This window comes from Eubalaena glacialis, chromosome 11 (genome assembly GCF_028564815.1).
Source record: "Eubalaena glacialis isolate mEubGla1 chromosome 11, mEubGla1.1.hap2.+ XY, whole genome shotgun sequence".
In the NCBI taxonomy this organism is placed as follows: domain Eukaryota; kingdom Metazoa; phylum Chordata; class Mammalia; order Artiodactyla; family Balaenidae; genus Eubalaena; species Eubalaena glacialis.
This window is the reverse complement of record NC_083726.1, coordinates 62,109,825-62,125,154: the sequence shown is the minus strand read 5'-3', so window position 1 is coordinate 62,125,154 and position 15,330 is coordinate 62,109,825. Positions and strand designations below refer to the sequence as shown.

Genomic DNA, 15,330 nt, shown 5'->3' with positions numbered 1-15,330 from the left:
GGAATGTAAAAGACAAATCTATGCAATAGCAAAGAAGTCAGCAATTAATTGGCTGTATTAGCTCATTATTAAATAATACACAACTATCAAACAAAGGGCAAAGACTTGTCCCTTTTTTGTACAGAATTAAGAACTGGTAAGACTACTCAGTATAGCTGCCAAACTTTTCTTTAGCTTCCTTTCTCACAGACGTGTTACATTTCGCAATAGTCTCCACTTACCTTATATCCTCCATGTTTAAGTACAAATTGTGTTTGATTTCCCCAACCCTTGTCCCCAAGATATCAATATTATGGCATATCTTTAGCTTCTGAATCGGAACACAAAGGAAGAAAGTGAAAAATTTTCACTTTCCTGACATACGTGTCCATTTTATTTACACCATTTAAAAAAACATAAGCTAACTAAAACTAACTGCAACCATTCATTTAGCAACTCTTCAAGAATACGAGTGGGTAAGAAACACATTTAACAAAACAAACCGGTTTAGTACATTTTTCTGTGCTTAGAATACCTATACAGACCTATGTCTCTGCAAGAATTACTTATACTACTGAAAAGTTTTTAAACGTAGGAATCAAGTGAGCTTGTGGAGAAAACTCTGCACACCCCTACAAACCTACACTTACTATGACACAACCCTCAAAGATACTAAAACACCCTCTGATAAGTAGAAAACAACTTTTAAAGTTAGGAAAGCAGCAACGCGGGAATATAGGGAGGAGGTGCCCTGGGTAGTAAACACCCCAGTCACAGAACATAACAAGCAATTCAGAGCAACGTATAACTCCCGATGGAGCTCCAACTTGGCCGCTTAAGTCCCAAGCCCCCATCCCTGAGTTGAGGAAGAGATGAAGTGCAGGAACAGGAAGACAGGGAGAAAGGAAATCTGAGCAGAAGTGATGAAAGTGTTCTATTTTTCTCCTTCTCTACCCCTATCCCACCTTTCTTGCAGGCTGGTCACCAGACTGGGTGCCATATCCACCAAAAGCCCTAAATCCATTTCCCAGGCTTCTTCTGATACCTAGGCTAAACACCTGTACATATCAGCCGTCTCCTAACCAAACATCTCCCCTACCCTTCTGGATTCCCCCATACCCTTCCCAAAGTGATACCTCTTGGCCACTAAGCCCACCCCTATGAAGTCTTCCTAAACTCATTCACTTAATTTTCTCCATATCCATACTTCCTCTCTGATATCATGTCCCTGGTACTCTTTTTTATAATTCAATCGAAATGCCATGCTCTCACTTCCACTTATTCCTCCCTATCTTCCCAGCAAAACCAAATGCCATGTTTTCACCTACTCATCCCCACCTCCTGCCTATTACCCCTGACTCTTCCAATGCCAAGCCTCTAACCCCACTCTTTGAAGAAGCTCTGGGTCTTCAACCAGTTTAGTACCCCTCCCCTTTCTCCATTCCACCCCATTCCAGGCTCCACTAGACTTCCACTCCCTCAGGATTCAACTCCCCTCTCCTTGCCACGCCCTGTGCCCCCCGGGGCTACTTACCCCAAGTTCTCCCCACACTTCAGGCCTCTGGCCCCGCCTTCCCCCCAAAGGAAGGAGGCGGGAGGAAGAAGAGGGGCGGCACTCCGCAAGGTAAAGATGACCTCCCATTAGTGCTCGTCGCCGCCAATCGTAACTTCCTTCTCTCTTATTGGTCGGCGTTGGTCCATGCCCCACCCTCTTCCTCAGACAGGGCCCAGCCACCGCCTCAGCGCCCCCGTCCAACACACACTGGGAGGGGAGACCCCGGCCTGGGACACTGGGACTGGCCAGAGTTGACGGGGAGACTCCCGTCAGCTCATGGACTAGTTAATGTTATCTGGACTCACCCGCTGGTAGCTCCGTCGCCTCCCGCCCGCCCGCGCTCGGTCCCACAATCTGTCTCCAGCTCCTTCTTTCCCCCCTAAGCGGAGCAGATACTTTTCTCTCGTCCGGCCAGGCGCGCTCACTTCTCGCGAGATATGGAGAGGAGTTGGAGGAAGGGCGAGATCCACAGGGTCTGAGTCGGAAAAGGGGCGAGAGGCGGGGCTCCGGAAAAAGAAGGGGCTGGACTTTCGGTGGGCAGGGCTAGGGAGGGAGGCTGTAAGAGTGCCTAATCGCTGGTCGCACGTGTTCGGCTGCCGAGTTTAAGGGGAAAAAGAAGGAAAGGGACTCCTTACAGGTGCCTGTAGTAATGGAGATCCAAACGGTTCTCATACTAGAGAATTAGATTATCTCAAAGTAGCGCACTTTAAAAACGAGACAAGGTTGTACCTCAGTAAAACTTTTTTTAAAAAGAGAGCGGGGGAGGGGAATTCCCTGGGAATTCCAGTGGTTAGGACTCCGCGCTTCTACTGCAGGGGGCACGGGTTGGATCCCTGGTCCCAGAACTAAGATACCGCAAGCCGAGCGGCCCCGCCAAAAAAAATTTGTTTTAAATTAAAAAAGTGGGGGAAAAACCGAGACAGCTACATAAGATGATTCAGTGTTCCAAACAGTCGAATAGTTGCATTTTCTTCTTTGCACTTACAGTAGCATCACTAGCCGTAATCTCTGCTGTGTGTCTGTATATGGGGGTGGAGTGTGGTAAAAGTTCAACCGCAGGAACTGGCGACTTTTTAAAAAATGTGTAGGTTGTTTCTATTGTCCTCCAGAGTTATCACTTCCTTAATGGCAAAGTAGTTTGAAATACCCTTAGCCCTAGAACTGGAGTGCATGTATTGGGAAAAGCGAGCTCCCAACTCTATCATTTTCTTTGAGTATCTTTACAGTGGGGCCAGCAATCCCATTTTACTCAGAGTTGTAATGATCAAATGAAATAATATGTGTGAAACTTCTTTGGAATTAAAAGGCACTATATTTATTACCCAGCAAGTATTTTAACAAATACTTAGGACATACTATGTGCAAAGAACTGTTCTAGGCATGGGGAGAAGAGTAGACAGACCAGGTCCCTGCTCCGGTAGAATTTATGTTTTAGTGGGAAGGGGGAGACAGTTAATAAACACAAATATTATATTTCAGTTAGTGAAGAGGGCTGCAGGGTAATGAGACAGAAAGTGACCAAGAGTAGGGAAGCAACTTTACTCCTGGTGTTGAGAGGCCCCTTTGAAGGAATAACGTTTGAACTGTGAGAAGGAGACAGCCTTGGGAAGATTTTGGGTGAAACATCAAATGCAAAGACTGTATTTAAAATTTTCTCATATGGTTACGAAGGTGGTAAATTTTATGTTATGTGGTTTTTTATCACAACTAAAAAAAAACTTTTAAAATGTTATTGTAATTATAAGGAGAGTTGACTCAAAATATTACCTATGGAATTGCTTTTCTCTCAGGTAACTTCCTTTTGCAGCTTTAAACAGGTTCCTGAGACCTACTCCCAGAGTTTCTGCTTCAGTACTTCTGGAATGGGGCACAAGAATTTGCATTTTTTTTTTTTTTAATATAAATAAATTTATTTATTTATTTATGGCTGTGTTGGGTCTTCGTTTCTGTGCGAGGGCTTTCTCTAGTTGTGGCGAGCGGGGGCCACTCTTCATCGCGGTGCGCGGGCCCCTCACTGTCATGGCCTCTCTTGTTGCGGAGCACAGGCTCCAGACGCGCAGGCTCAGTAGCTGTGGCTCACGGGCCCAGTTGCTCCGCGGCATGTGGGATCCTCCCAGACCAGGGCTCGAACCCGTGTCCCCTGGATTGGCAGGTGGACTCCCAACCACTGCACCACCAGGGAAGCCCCCTTTTGCAGCTTTATATTACTCTGTTTTCTGAACTTCCTGCCTAGGATCTCATCTATCCTCATAGCCTCTGAAAGGTAGAAAAAATCCAGGTGATTTCTCCCCAGGTAACAAAGGTGAAACAGAAACATACAATCACCTATGTTCTTGTGAAGTGAATTGAGAAAAGTTGAGAGGAGTCTTGGCTTCCAGTCTACTCTCCCCTAAAACAATTCCTACTTAAAAGAATACAAAGATAGAAGCAGACCTCAATGTATATGAGAGATTTGTATATAACAGAGGTGGCATTACAAATCAGAGAAGAAGGGATTCCACACATTGTGTTAGACCAATTGACTATTACTCTATACATGCAAAATAATAACTATAATAGACAATGTTTATAGGTCTTACTATGTTCCAGGCACCATTCTAAGTGTATTACATGCATTAATTCATTTTTCTCCAAATGTGTATCTCCAATCCATATCTCTCCCCTGAACTGCAGACATATCTCCAGCTGCCTACTTAACAGATCCACCTGGATGTCTGACTGGTATTTCAAACTTACCATGTCCAAAACAAATTCTTCCTTTCTCGCCCACACGTGCCCCTTCCCTAATCTTCCCTATCTTAGTAAAATTTACCTTCATAGTTCCAGCTGCATTTTTTTTATCGTGATATAATTCACATACCATGAAATTCATCTTTTTTTTTTTTTTTTGGCTGCACCGCACGGCTTGTGCAATCTCAGTTCCCTGACCAGGGATTGAACCTGGGCCATGGCAATGAAAGCGCTGAGTCCTAACCACTAGACCACTAGGGAACTCCCCAAATTCATCTTTTTAAAGTGTACATGTAAATCAACTATACTTCAATAATAAATAAAATAAAAATAAAGTGTACAATTCAGTGATTTTTGGTATATTCACAAAGTTATGCAACTATCACCAATATCTAATTCCAGAACATTTTCATCACCCCCCAAAGAAACCCCATATTCACTAGCAGTCACTCCCAATCTACCCCCACCAAGCCCTGGCAACCACAAGTCTACTTTCTGTCTTTGTGGATTTTCCTATTATAGATATTTATATAAGTGGAATAATATATGTGGCCTTTTGTGGCTTCTTTCACTTACCATAATGTTCAAGGTTCATTCATGTTGTAACATGTATCAATCCGTACTTTATTCCTTTCATGGCTGAATAATATTCTATTGAATGAATATACCAATTTTTGTTTATCCATTCATCAGTTGATGGACATTTGGGTTATTCCCACTTTTGGGCTATTATGAATAATGTGACTCTGAACATCCATTTACAAGTTTGTTTTTTGTTTTGTTTATTTTTTAAATTAATTTTTATTGGAGTATGGTTGCTTTACAACGTTATGTTAGCCTCTACTGCTAATGAGCCATACGCATAAAGATATCGCCTCCCATTTAGGTTACCACAGTGCATTAGGTAGAGTTCCCTGTGCTATACAGTATGTTCCCATAGGTTGTCTATTTTATACACAGTATCAATAATGTATATGTGTCAATCCCAGTCTCTCAATTCCTCCTACCCCACCCCTTTCCCCCTTGGTATCCATACATTTGTTCTCTGTGTCTGTGTCTCTATTTCTTTTTTTTTATATAAATTTATTTTATTTTATTTATTTTTGGCTGCATTGGGTCTTCGTTGCTGTGTGTGGGCTTTCTCCAGTTGCTGCAAGTAGGGGCCACTCTTCGTTGCGGTGCATGGGCTTCTCATTGTGGTGGCTTCTCTTGTTGAGGAGCATGGGCTCTAGGTGTGCAGGCTTCAGTAGTTGTGGCATGCGGGCTCAGTAGTTGTTGGCTTGTGGGTTCTAGAGCATAGGCTCAGCAGTTGTGGTGCACGGGCTCAGTTGCTCTGCGGCATGTAGGATCCTGGACCAGGGATCAAACCCGTGTTCCCTGCATTGGCAGGCGGATTCTTAACCACTGCACCACCAGGGAAGCCCTGTGTCTCTATTTCTGCTTTGCTATATATCTATACCATTTTTCTAGATTCCACATATATGCATTATTATACGATATTTGCTTTTCTCTTTCTGACTTACTTCACTCTGTATGACACTCTCTAGGTCCATCCACGTCTCTACAAATGACCCAATTTCATTCCTTTTTATGGCTGAGTAATATTCCATTGTATGTATGTACCACATCTTCTTTATCCATTCCTCTGTTGGTGGACATTTAGGTTGCTTCCATGTCCTGGCTAGTGTAAATAGTGCTGCTATGAACATTGGGGTGCATGTTTTTTTTTTCAATTATGGTTTTCTCTGGGTATATACCCAGTAGTGGGATTTCTGGGTCATATGGTAGTTCTATTTTTAGTTTTTTAAGGAACCTCCATCCTGTTTTCCATAGTGGCTGAATCAATTTACGTTCCCACCTACAAGTTTTTACATAGACATTGTTTTCAATTCTCATGATATATACTGAGGAATGGACTTGCTGAGTCATATGGTAATCTACGTTTAACTTTTTGAGAAACTGCCAAACTGTTTTCTGAAGCAGTTGCATTATTTTACTCTTACCAGCAATATATGAAGGTCCCGATTTCTCCACATCGTCACACCAACACTTTTATTGCCCATCTTTCTGATTTTAGCCATCCTAGTGGATGTGAAATGGTATCTCATTGTAGTTTTGATTTACATTTCCCTGATGCCTAGTAATGTTGAACATCGCTTCGGTGGCCATTTATATATCTTCTTTGGAGAAATGTTTATTCAAATCCTTTACCCATTTTGTAATTGGGTTATTTGTTTATAACTATCTAGTTTGCATGAATACCAACTTAATTTCAATAGCATACAAAAGCTTTGCTCTTACATAGCTTTATTTCCTTTCTCCTTTGCACTGTTATAATAATTTCTATATTTTCATTGATATTCTCTATTTTTGCTGTTATTGTCATATAAATTACATCTATCCACATTGTATGGAGGTAGGAGTTAGATAGGGCCCAGGCTGAACAGCTGCAACTGGTTTCCCTGGGCTGAGCAGCTGTAGCTGGTCTCCTGCTGATGCTTCAAGATCGGATACCAGTGGGAGCGTTGGGCCCTGATTGGGTGCATTCTTGTAGATTTCCTGGCCCAACACATGCTCAGAGAAGGCCCTCAGCCTACGGGAAGGACAAAAAGACGGGGAAGATACCAGATGGAATCCATCTTGGCTGAGAGATGGGCATGCACACCAGGACCAAATATGGAGATGATTGGCCAGAGACAACCCAGAAAACTGTCCCCATATAAGCAATCTAAGCTGCCCCTATGGTGCATAATTCACTCCTAGTCCACCCGTGTGTTCTTCCACATGTACTATGCTTCTAATAAATGCTTTTATCTTTTTCACAATCTTGGTCTCTTTGCTGAATTATTTCTTAAAAGAAGGCAAGAACTGAGGTCCTTCTTCCAGCTTTTCACTGCTGGAGTCAGTATGACCATCAGCATAGATTTATGATGATTGTTTTACACAATTATCTTTCAAATACTATAGGAGAGAGAGTTACAAACAAAAATTACATTTATACCATCTTTTACATTATAGTTACCTATGTAGTTACCTTTATTGGTACTCTTTATTTCTTCATGCGGATTGGAGTTACTGTCTAGTGACCTTTCACTTCAGTCTAAAGGACTCCCTTTAGTATTTCTTGTAGGACAGGCATGCTAGTGATGAATTCTTCTCATTTTTGTTTATTTGGGTATGTCAAGTTCTCATTCAATTTTTTGAAGGATAGCTTTGCTGGGTATAAAATTTTTGTTTGACAGTCTTTTTCTTCTAGTATTTTGAATATGTCCCCCTACTACCTCTGGCTTCCATGGTTTCTGATGAGAAATTGTATTGAGGATCCCTTGTATGTGGTAAGTCACTCCTCTCTTGCTGCTTTCAAGATTCACTCCTTTTTATTTTTTAATATTTATTTACTTACTTACTTTGGCCAAGCCAGGTCTTAGTTGAGGCACACGGGATCTTTAGTTGCGGCATGCAGGATCTTTTAGTTGCAGCATGCAGCCTCATAGTTGTGGCATGCGGGCTTCTTTGTTGCGGCATGCAGACTTCTTAGTTGCAGCATGCGGACTTCTTAGTTTCAGCATGCGAACTCTTAGTTGTGGCATGAATGCGAGATCTAGTTCCCTGACCAGGGATTGAACCCGGGCTGCCTGCATTGGGAGCGTGGAGTCTTACCCACTGGACCACCAGGGAAGTCCCTTAAGATTCACTCTTAGGGACTTCTCTGGTGGTCCAGTGGTTAAGAATCGGCCTTCCAATGCAGGGGATGTACGTTCAACCCCTGGTTGGGGAACTAAGATCCCACATGCTGTGGGGCAACTAAGCCCACGCGTTCCAGAGCCTGAGCACCACAGCTAGAGAGCCCGCATGCCACAACTACTGAGCCCACACACTGCAATGAAAAGATCCCACATGCTGCAACTAAGACCTGATGCAGCCAAATAAATAAATAAATAAATATTTTTTAAAAAGATTCACTCTTAATTTTTGTCTTTTGACAGTGTGGTTATGACGTGTGTAAGTATGGATCTGTTTGAACTTCTCCTTCTTGGAGTCTGTGGAATTCTTGGATTTGTAGATTAAGATTTTTCATCAAATTTGGGAAGTTTTTGGTCATAATTTCTTCAAATATTTTTTCTGTAACTTTCCTCTTCTCTCCTCCTGTGGTACACTTGTTGGCATATCACGGGTCATTTTTCTTCATTCTCTTTTCTTATTCCTCAGACTGAATCATTTCAATTGACCTGCCTTCAAATTCACTGTTTCTCTCTTCTGTTTGCTCAAATCTGCTGTTGAGCCCTTCTAGTGAATTTTTCATTTTCGTTATTGCATTTTTAAATACCAGAATTTCTAGTTGGTTCTTTAAAAAATAATTACTATGTTTTCATTGATATTCTCTATTTGGTCAGACATTCTCTTTCATTTAGTTCTATACACATGGTTTCTTTTAGTTCTTTGAATATATTTTATTTATCTATTTTTAATTGAGGTAACATTGGTTTATAACATTATATAAGTTTCATGTGTACAACATTATATTTTGACTTCTTTATACACTACAGTGTGCCCACCACCAAAAGTTTAGTTTCCAACTGTCACCATAGAGTTGACCCCCTTTACCCATTTTGCCCTCCCTCCCCCCCACCCCCACCTCTATTAACCACTACTCTGTTCTCTGTATGTATGTGTTTGTTTTTGTTTGGTTTGTTCATTTATTTTTGTTTTGTTTTGTTTTTTATATTCCACATATGAGTGAAATCATATGGTATTTGTCTTTCACCATCTGTCTTATTTTACTGAGTGAAATCATATGGTATTTGTCTTTCACCATCTGTCTTATTTTACTTAGCATAATACCCTCAAGGTTCATTCATGTTGTTGCATTTGTCAGATTTCATCTTTTTTTAAGGCTGAGTAGTGTTCTGTTGTGTGTGTGTGTGTGTGTGTGTGTGTGTATCACATATTCTTTATCTGTTTTTTTAATATATTTAAAATGGCTGATTGAAAGCCTTTGTCTAATAAGTCCATTATCTGATCTTTCTCAAAGACAGTTTCTATTGACTACTTTTTTTATTTGTATGATCTGTATTTTCTTGTTTCTTTGAATATCTCATAATTTTATGTTGAAAACTGGACATTTAAAATAGTATAATGTGGCAACAATAAAAATCAGATTCTTCCCCTCACCCAAGGTCTCTTTTGATGCTGTTTCATGTTGTTGGTGGTGTTTATTTGGTGGCTTTTCTGAAATAATTCTACAAATTCTGTATTCTTTGTCATGTATCCTCTGAGATCTCTGCAGAGTTAGCCTAGCAGTCAGGTAATTAGTTGACAGAGATTTTCTTAAATGCCTGGAACCAACATGTCTTTGCCAAGGGACTCCGAATTCATATTGGGGTATGTCTTCACCACTCAGCCAGGCAGTTCACAACTCTGCCTTAGGCTTCACTTCCTGCTTACGCAGAGCCTCAAGTTTAGTCAATGGTGAGAGTTTAAGTGCTTCTAAGTTCTTCCCTGACCATGCACCCAGTCTTATGAATGTGCATGGCCTTCTAGACTCCCAGGAACATGTCAGAACATTCCAAAGCTCCAGTGGACATTGTAATCCCCAGATTTTCCTTTTATATTTTTTGGTCAGCCTATTTTTTTTTTACCCCAACTGCTATCTACAACCACAGCAGCTGCAGTGTTGAAAAATTGCCTCTCATTATTTTAAACAAATGCCTCCAGGGAAAAGGCTGTTTGCATGAGGCAAGCTCTGAGTCAGATCAAATAAAGATAGCCTGGAGTGGATCTTCTAGGGAACCACCAGATAGGTCAAATAATGACAATTCTCTGAAGATGAGGCTTTAAAGGAGCTCCAACTGCATTCTGCCCCCTCCATGGGCCTAAAGGGCTGCTGGTTTTCACCGTGATAGCAGGATTTTGGTTTTCAAGGTTACCATGGAGCTGGAGAGAGGGGAAGATGGGAAGAGGACAAATTAAAATGCCACCTAATTCACTGTTCTTACTGAGATTCAGCCATTTTTCTTGCATAAACACTCCCTTTGTTGTTGCAAACCTTTGGTTAATTTCCAAAGTTTTAAAAAAGCTGATCCTGCCAATTATGCCAGTGTTCTCATTGCTTTTATGGAAGAGTAGATTTTTGGAGGTTCTTAATCCACCATTTTTGCTGATGTCATTTCTTCCAATTGTTTTTCAGCCAAATCCTTTAGAGTCATCCTTGATGACTTTCTCAAACATCCTATATCAGCAAATCCTGTAGAGGCAGAAAATCCTCTACTTTCAAAATACATCCAGGATCCCACCACTCATCACCACCTTCTTCTGTCTTCTCACTCATTGTTTTCCAACAATACCACCTCCTCACTTTTCCTTAGACTGCCAAGCATGAGCCTGCATTTTTCTACCAGGTATGCACATTCCCTTACTTCCTTCCAATCATTGCTCAAATGACATCTCCTCAGAAATGCTCCCTGACCACTCTACACCTCATACCCCATCACTCTATCCTCCTCATCTTGCTTCATTTTTTCTTAGCACTTACCTGACATATTATTTTATGTTTAATAATATTTATTGTTTGTCTGCTCCCATTAGGATGTAAGCTCATAAAGTTAGAGGCTTCGTTACTGAGTTTATTGTTGTATCTTTAGTGCCTAGAACAGTACCTGGCTCATGCTGGCAATCAATAAATTCTGGTTGAAAGTATGTCATTATCTTTCATTTGCTCCTCCAGATCCACTCTCCCCCTTCTTCCCAGTGTCTAGTATGGACATCAGTGGACTCCTGTGCCCTCTGGCTTCAGCCCATGCAGAACCCCAGTGCAAGTTTGGAGAAGGAAGGACAGCGAAGTCAGAGTATTTATTCCACAGGCTCTTCCCTGCCAAATTGCCTCAGATTTACCCTATCCCTAGATCTAAGATCACTATCTTTCCAATAACCACTACCTACCGTATTCCTCCCTTTTGGCCTCAGTGTTATAACAGCTTCTTTGCTGTTACTACCCTCAGGATATTGTAATACCCCTTAAAGTTCCCTTTTACCTATCCATATCTCTGTAAATAAACCCATCTCATATCATCCTAATTTAAGATGTTTCTTTGGGTCCCTGCCTCATACAGATGAATAATCCTAAGAACAACTCTATGAAGTAGACATTATTACCATCCCCATTTTACGGATGAGAACTCTGAGGCCCAGAAAGGTTAAGAAACTTGCCCAAGATTACATAGCTAGTAGGTAACAGAGCCAGAATTTACTTTAGAAAAAAATGTGGAAGAATATTTTTATGACAACATGATAGGGAAGGAATCCTAAACAAAACTAAAAAAGCATACCCATAAAAGAGAAGACTAAAAAAACTTAAATTCTCTATATCAAAGGATACCATAAACAAAGTGAAGAGATAAATCACCGACTAGAAGATATTTGCACTCCACACAAAGGATTAGCATATAGAACGCATAAAGAACTCCTAGAAATTAATTTTTTAAAAAGCATAAACAGGGGCTTCCCTGGTGGCGCAGTGGTTAAGAATCCACCTGCCAACACAGGGGACACGGGTTCAAGCCCTGGTCCGCGAAGATCCCACATGCCGCGGAGCAACTAACCCCGTGCGCCACAACTACTGAGCCTGTGCTCTAGAGCGCCCGAGCCACAACTACTGAAGCCCGCCCGCCTAGAGCCCGTGCTCCGCAACAAGAGAAGCCACCGCAACGAGAAGCCCGCGCACCGCAACAAAGAGTAGCCCCCGCTCTCAGCAACTAGAGAAAACCCGCGTGCAGCAGCGAAGACGCAATAAATGAATAAATAAATAAATTTATTTTAAAAAAAGCATAAACAACACAGTAGAAAAATAGGCTGGGCAAAGGATAAGAAGGTGGTCACTCCAATTGTACCTGCAGTAGGAGATGTAGTTTCATTGCCTGAGCAAATTAATATGTGCCCTGGTACCTACTATGCAACTACTGATCTGGCAAATAACTTTTTCTCTATCCCTGTCAACAGGGCCTGCCAGAAGCTCTTTACTTTAAGCTGGCAAGGCCAGCGATACACCTTCACTATGCTACCTCGGGTATATCAACTCTCCAGCCCTATGTAATAATTTAGTTTGCAGGGATCTTTTTTTAAAAATTAATTAATTTATTTATTTTAGGCTGCGTTGGGTCTTCGTTTTTGCGCGCGGGCTTTCTCTAGTTGCGGGAGCAGGGGCTACTCTTTGTTGCGGTGCGCGGGCTTCTCATTGCAGTGGCTTCTCTTGTTGCGGAGCACATGCTCTAGGCATGCAGGCTTCAGTAGTTGTGGCTCACGGGCTCTAGAGCGCAGGCTCAGTAGTTGTGGCGCCCGGGCTTTGTTGCTTCGTGGAATGTGGGATCTTCCTGGACCAGGGCTCGAACCCGTGTCCCCTGCATTGGCAGGCAGATTCTCAACCACTGTGCCACCAGGGAGGTCCCAGTTTGCAGGGATCTTGATTGTCATTCGTTTCCACAAGATATCACACTGGTTCATTACATCAGTGACATGATGCTTATTTGGCCTAGTGAGCAGGAGGTAGCAACTACACTAGACCAATTGGTAAGACGTTTGCATGCCAGAGGATAGGAAATAAATCTGACAATTCAGGGGTCTTCTACTTCAGTGAAATTTCTAGGGGTCCAGTGGTGTGGGGCATATCAAGATATCCCTGCCAAGATGAAGGATAAATTGTTGCATCTGGCCCCTCCTACAACAAACAAACAGGCACAGTGCCTAGTGGGCCTCTTTGAATTTTGGAGGCAACATATTCCCCCTTTGGGTGTGTTCCATTGGCCCATGTACTAAATGACTCAGAAAGCTGCTAGTTTGGAGGGGGGGCAAGAGAAGGCTCTGCAACAGGTATTGTGCAAGCTGCTCTCCTACTTGGCCACATGATCCAGCAGATCCAATGGTGCTTGAAAGTGTCAGTGGCAGATATGCTCTTTGGAGCTTTTGGCAGGCTTCTGTTGGTGAATTGTGGCATAGGACCTTAGAATTTTGGAGGAAAGCCCTGCAGATTACTACTCTCCTTTTGAGAAACAGCTCTTGGTCTGCAACTGGGCCTTACTAGAGACTGAATCCTTAACAGTGAGCAACAAAGTTACCATGCAACCTCAGCTGCCCATCCTCATGAACTGGGTGTTATCTGGCCCACTAAGTCATAAAGTTGTTTGTGCACAGCAGTACTCTACCATCAAACGGAAGTAGTATATATGAGATTGGGCTTGAGCAGGCCCTGAAGGCACAGTAAGTTATGTGAAGATGTGGCCCAAATGCCCATGATCCCCGCTCCTGCTACACTGCCATTTCTCTCCCAGCCTGAACCTATGGCCTCATGCAGAGTACCCTGTGATCACTTGACAAAGGAAGAGACTTAGGCCTCGTTTACAGATAGTTCTGCGTGATGTGCAGGTACCACGCTGCAGTAGACAGTTGCAGTAGACAGTTACAGCCTCTTTCTGGGACATTCCTGAAGGACACTGGTTAAGGGAAATCCTCCCAGTGGGCAGAACTCCAAGCAGTGCACCTGGTTGTTCACTTTGCTTGGAAGGAGAAACGCCAGGCATGTGATTATATACTAATTTATGGGCTGTGTTTAATGGTTTGGCTGGATGGTCAGGGACTCAGAAGGAACATGAGTGGAAAATTGGGGACAAGGAAATTTGGGGAAGAAGTATGTATACAGGGAATTCCTTGGCGGTCCAGTGGTTAGGACTCAGCGCTTTCACTGCCATGGGCCCAAGTTCAATCCTTGGTCGGGAACTAAAGATCCTGAAAGCTGTGCGGCTTAAAAAATTAAAAAAGAGGGACTTCCCTGGTGGCACAGTGGTTAAGAATCCGCCTGCCAATGCAGGGGACATGGGTTCAATCCCTGGTCCGGGAGGATCCCACATGCCAAGGAGCAACTAAGCCGGTGAGCCACAACTGCTGAGCCCACGCACCACAACTACTGAAGCCCGTGCACCTAGAGCCCGTGCTCTGCAACAAGAGAGGCCACCTCAGTGAGAAGCCCGTGCACCGCAACTAGAGAAAGCCTGCCTGCAACAATGAAGACCCAACACAGCCAAAAATAAATTAATTAATTAATTTAAAAAAAAAAATTAAAAAAGAAAAAAAAAAAGAAGTATGTATACAGACTTCTCTGAATGGGCAGAAAAAGTGAAAATATTTGTGTACCTTGTGAAGGCTCACCAAAGGGTGACCTCAGCAGAGGAGGATTTTAATAATTCTGTGGATACCAGACAGCCTCTTTCCTCAGCTGCTCCTGTAATCACTCAATGGGCTTGTGAACAAAGTGGCCATGGTGGCAGGGAAGGAGGTTATGCATGGGTTCAGCAACATGGACTTCCATTCACCAAAGCCAACCTGACTACAGCCACTGCAGAGAGCCCATTGTGGCACCATTCCTGAGGGTGATCAGCCAGATACCTGGTGGCTGGTTGATTACATTGGACCACTTTCATCATGGAAGGTGCAGCATTTTGTTCTTACTGGAATAGACACTTACTCTGGTTATGAACTTTCCTTCCCTGCCCACGATGCTTCTGCCCAAACTATCATTCATGGACTTACAGAATGCCTAATCCACTGTCATGGGATTCCACACATTATTGCTTCTGATCAAGGAACTCATTTCACAGCAAAAGAAGTGCAGCAATGGGCTCATGCTCATGGAATTCACTGGTCTTACCATGTTCCCTACCATCTGGAAGCAGCTAGTTTGATAGAACAGTTGAACGACTTTTGGAGACCCAGTTATAGTCTGCTAAGTGGCAATATCTGATTATTTTTGCTAATGTATAAATACAATTGATTTTTGCATGTTGATCTTGTATCCTATAACCTTGCTAAACTCTTAAGTCTAGTGGCTTTTCGGTAGATTCCATAGGATTTTCTATATAAGTAACATGTTACCTATGCAAAAGGACAGTTTTACTTCTTCCTTTCTAAAATATATGCTTTTCTTTCTTTATGCACCGACTAGAATCTTGAATACAATGTTGAATATAAGTGGTGAGAGCAGACATCTCTATAATTCTCAGTGCATTTCTATGTTTCAAATG

The 15,330-nt window shown here is 42.4% G+C and overlaps 1 protein-coding gene across 4 annotated transcripts in view; it reads right to left on the bottom strand.

The window, feature by feature from the left end:
- Window positions 1-1,958, bottom strand: part of LOC133101545 (cyclic AMP-dependent transcription factor ATF-7) — a 91,179-nt gene extending 89,221 nt beyond the window's left edge. For 3 of the 4 annotated variants that reach the window (XM_061206455.1, XM_061206457.1, XM_061206454.1), the window contains exon 1: window positions 1,840-1,958. The gene's annotated coding sequence lies outside the window, so the exon portion shown is untranslated. The other variant, XM_061206456.1, reaches the window with a different exon arrangement.
- Between the last annotated feature and the right edge of the window lie 13,372 nt (window positions 1,959-15,330).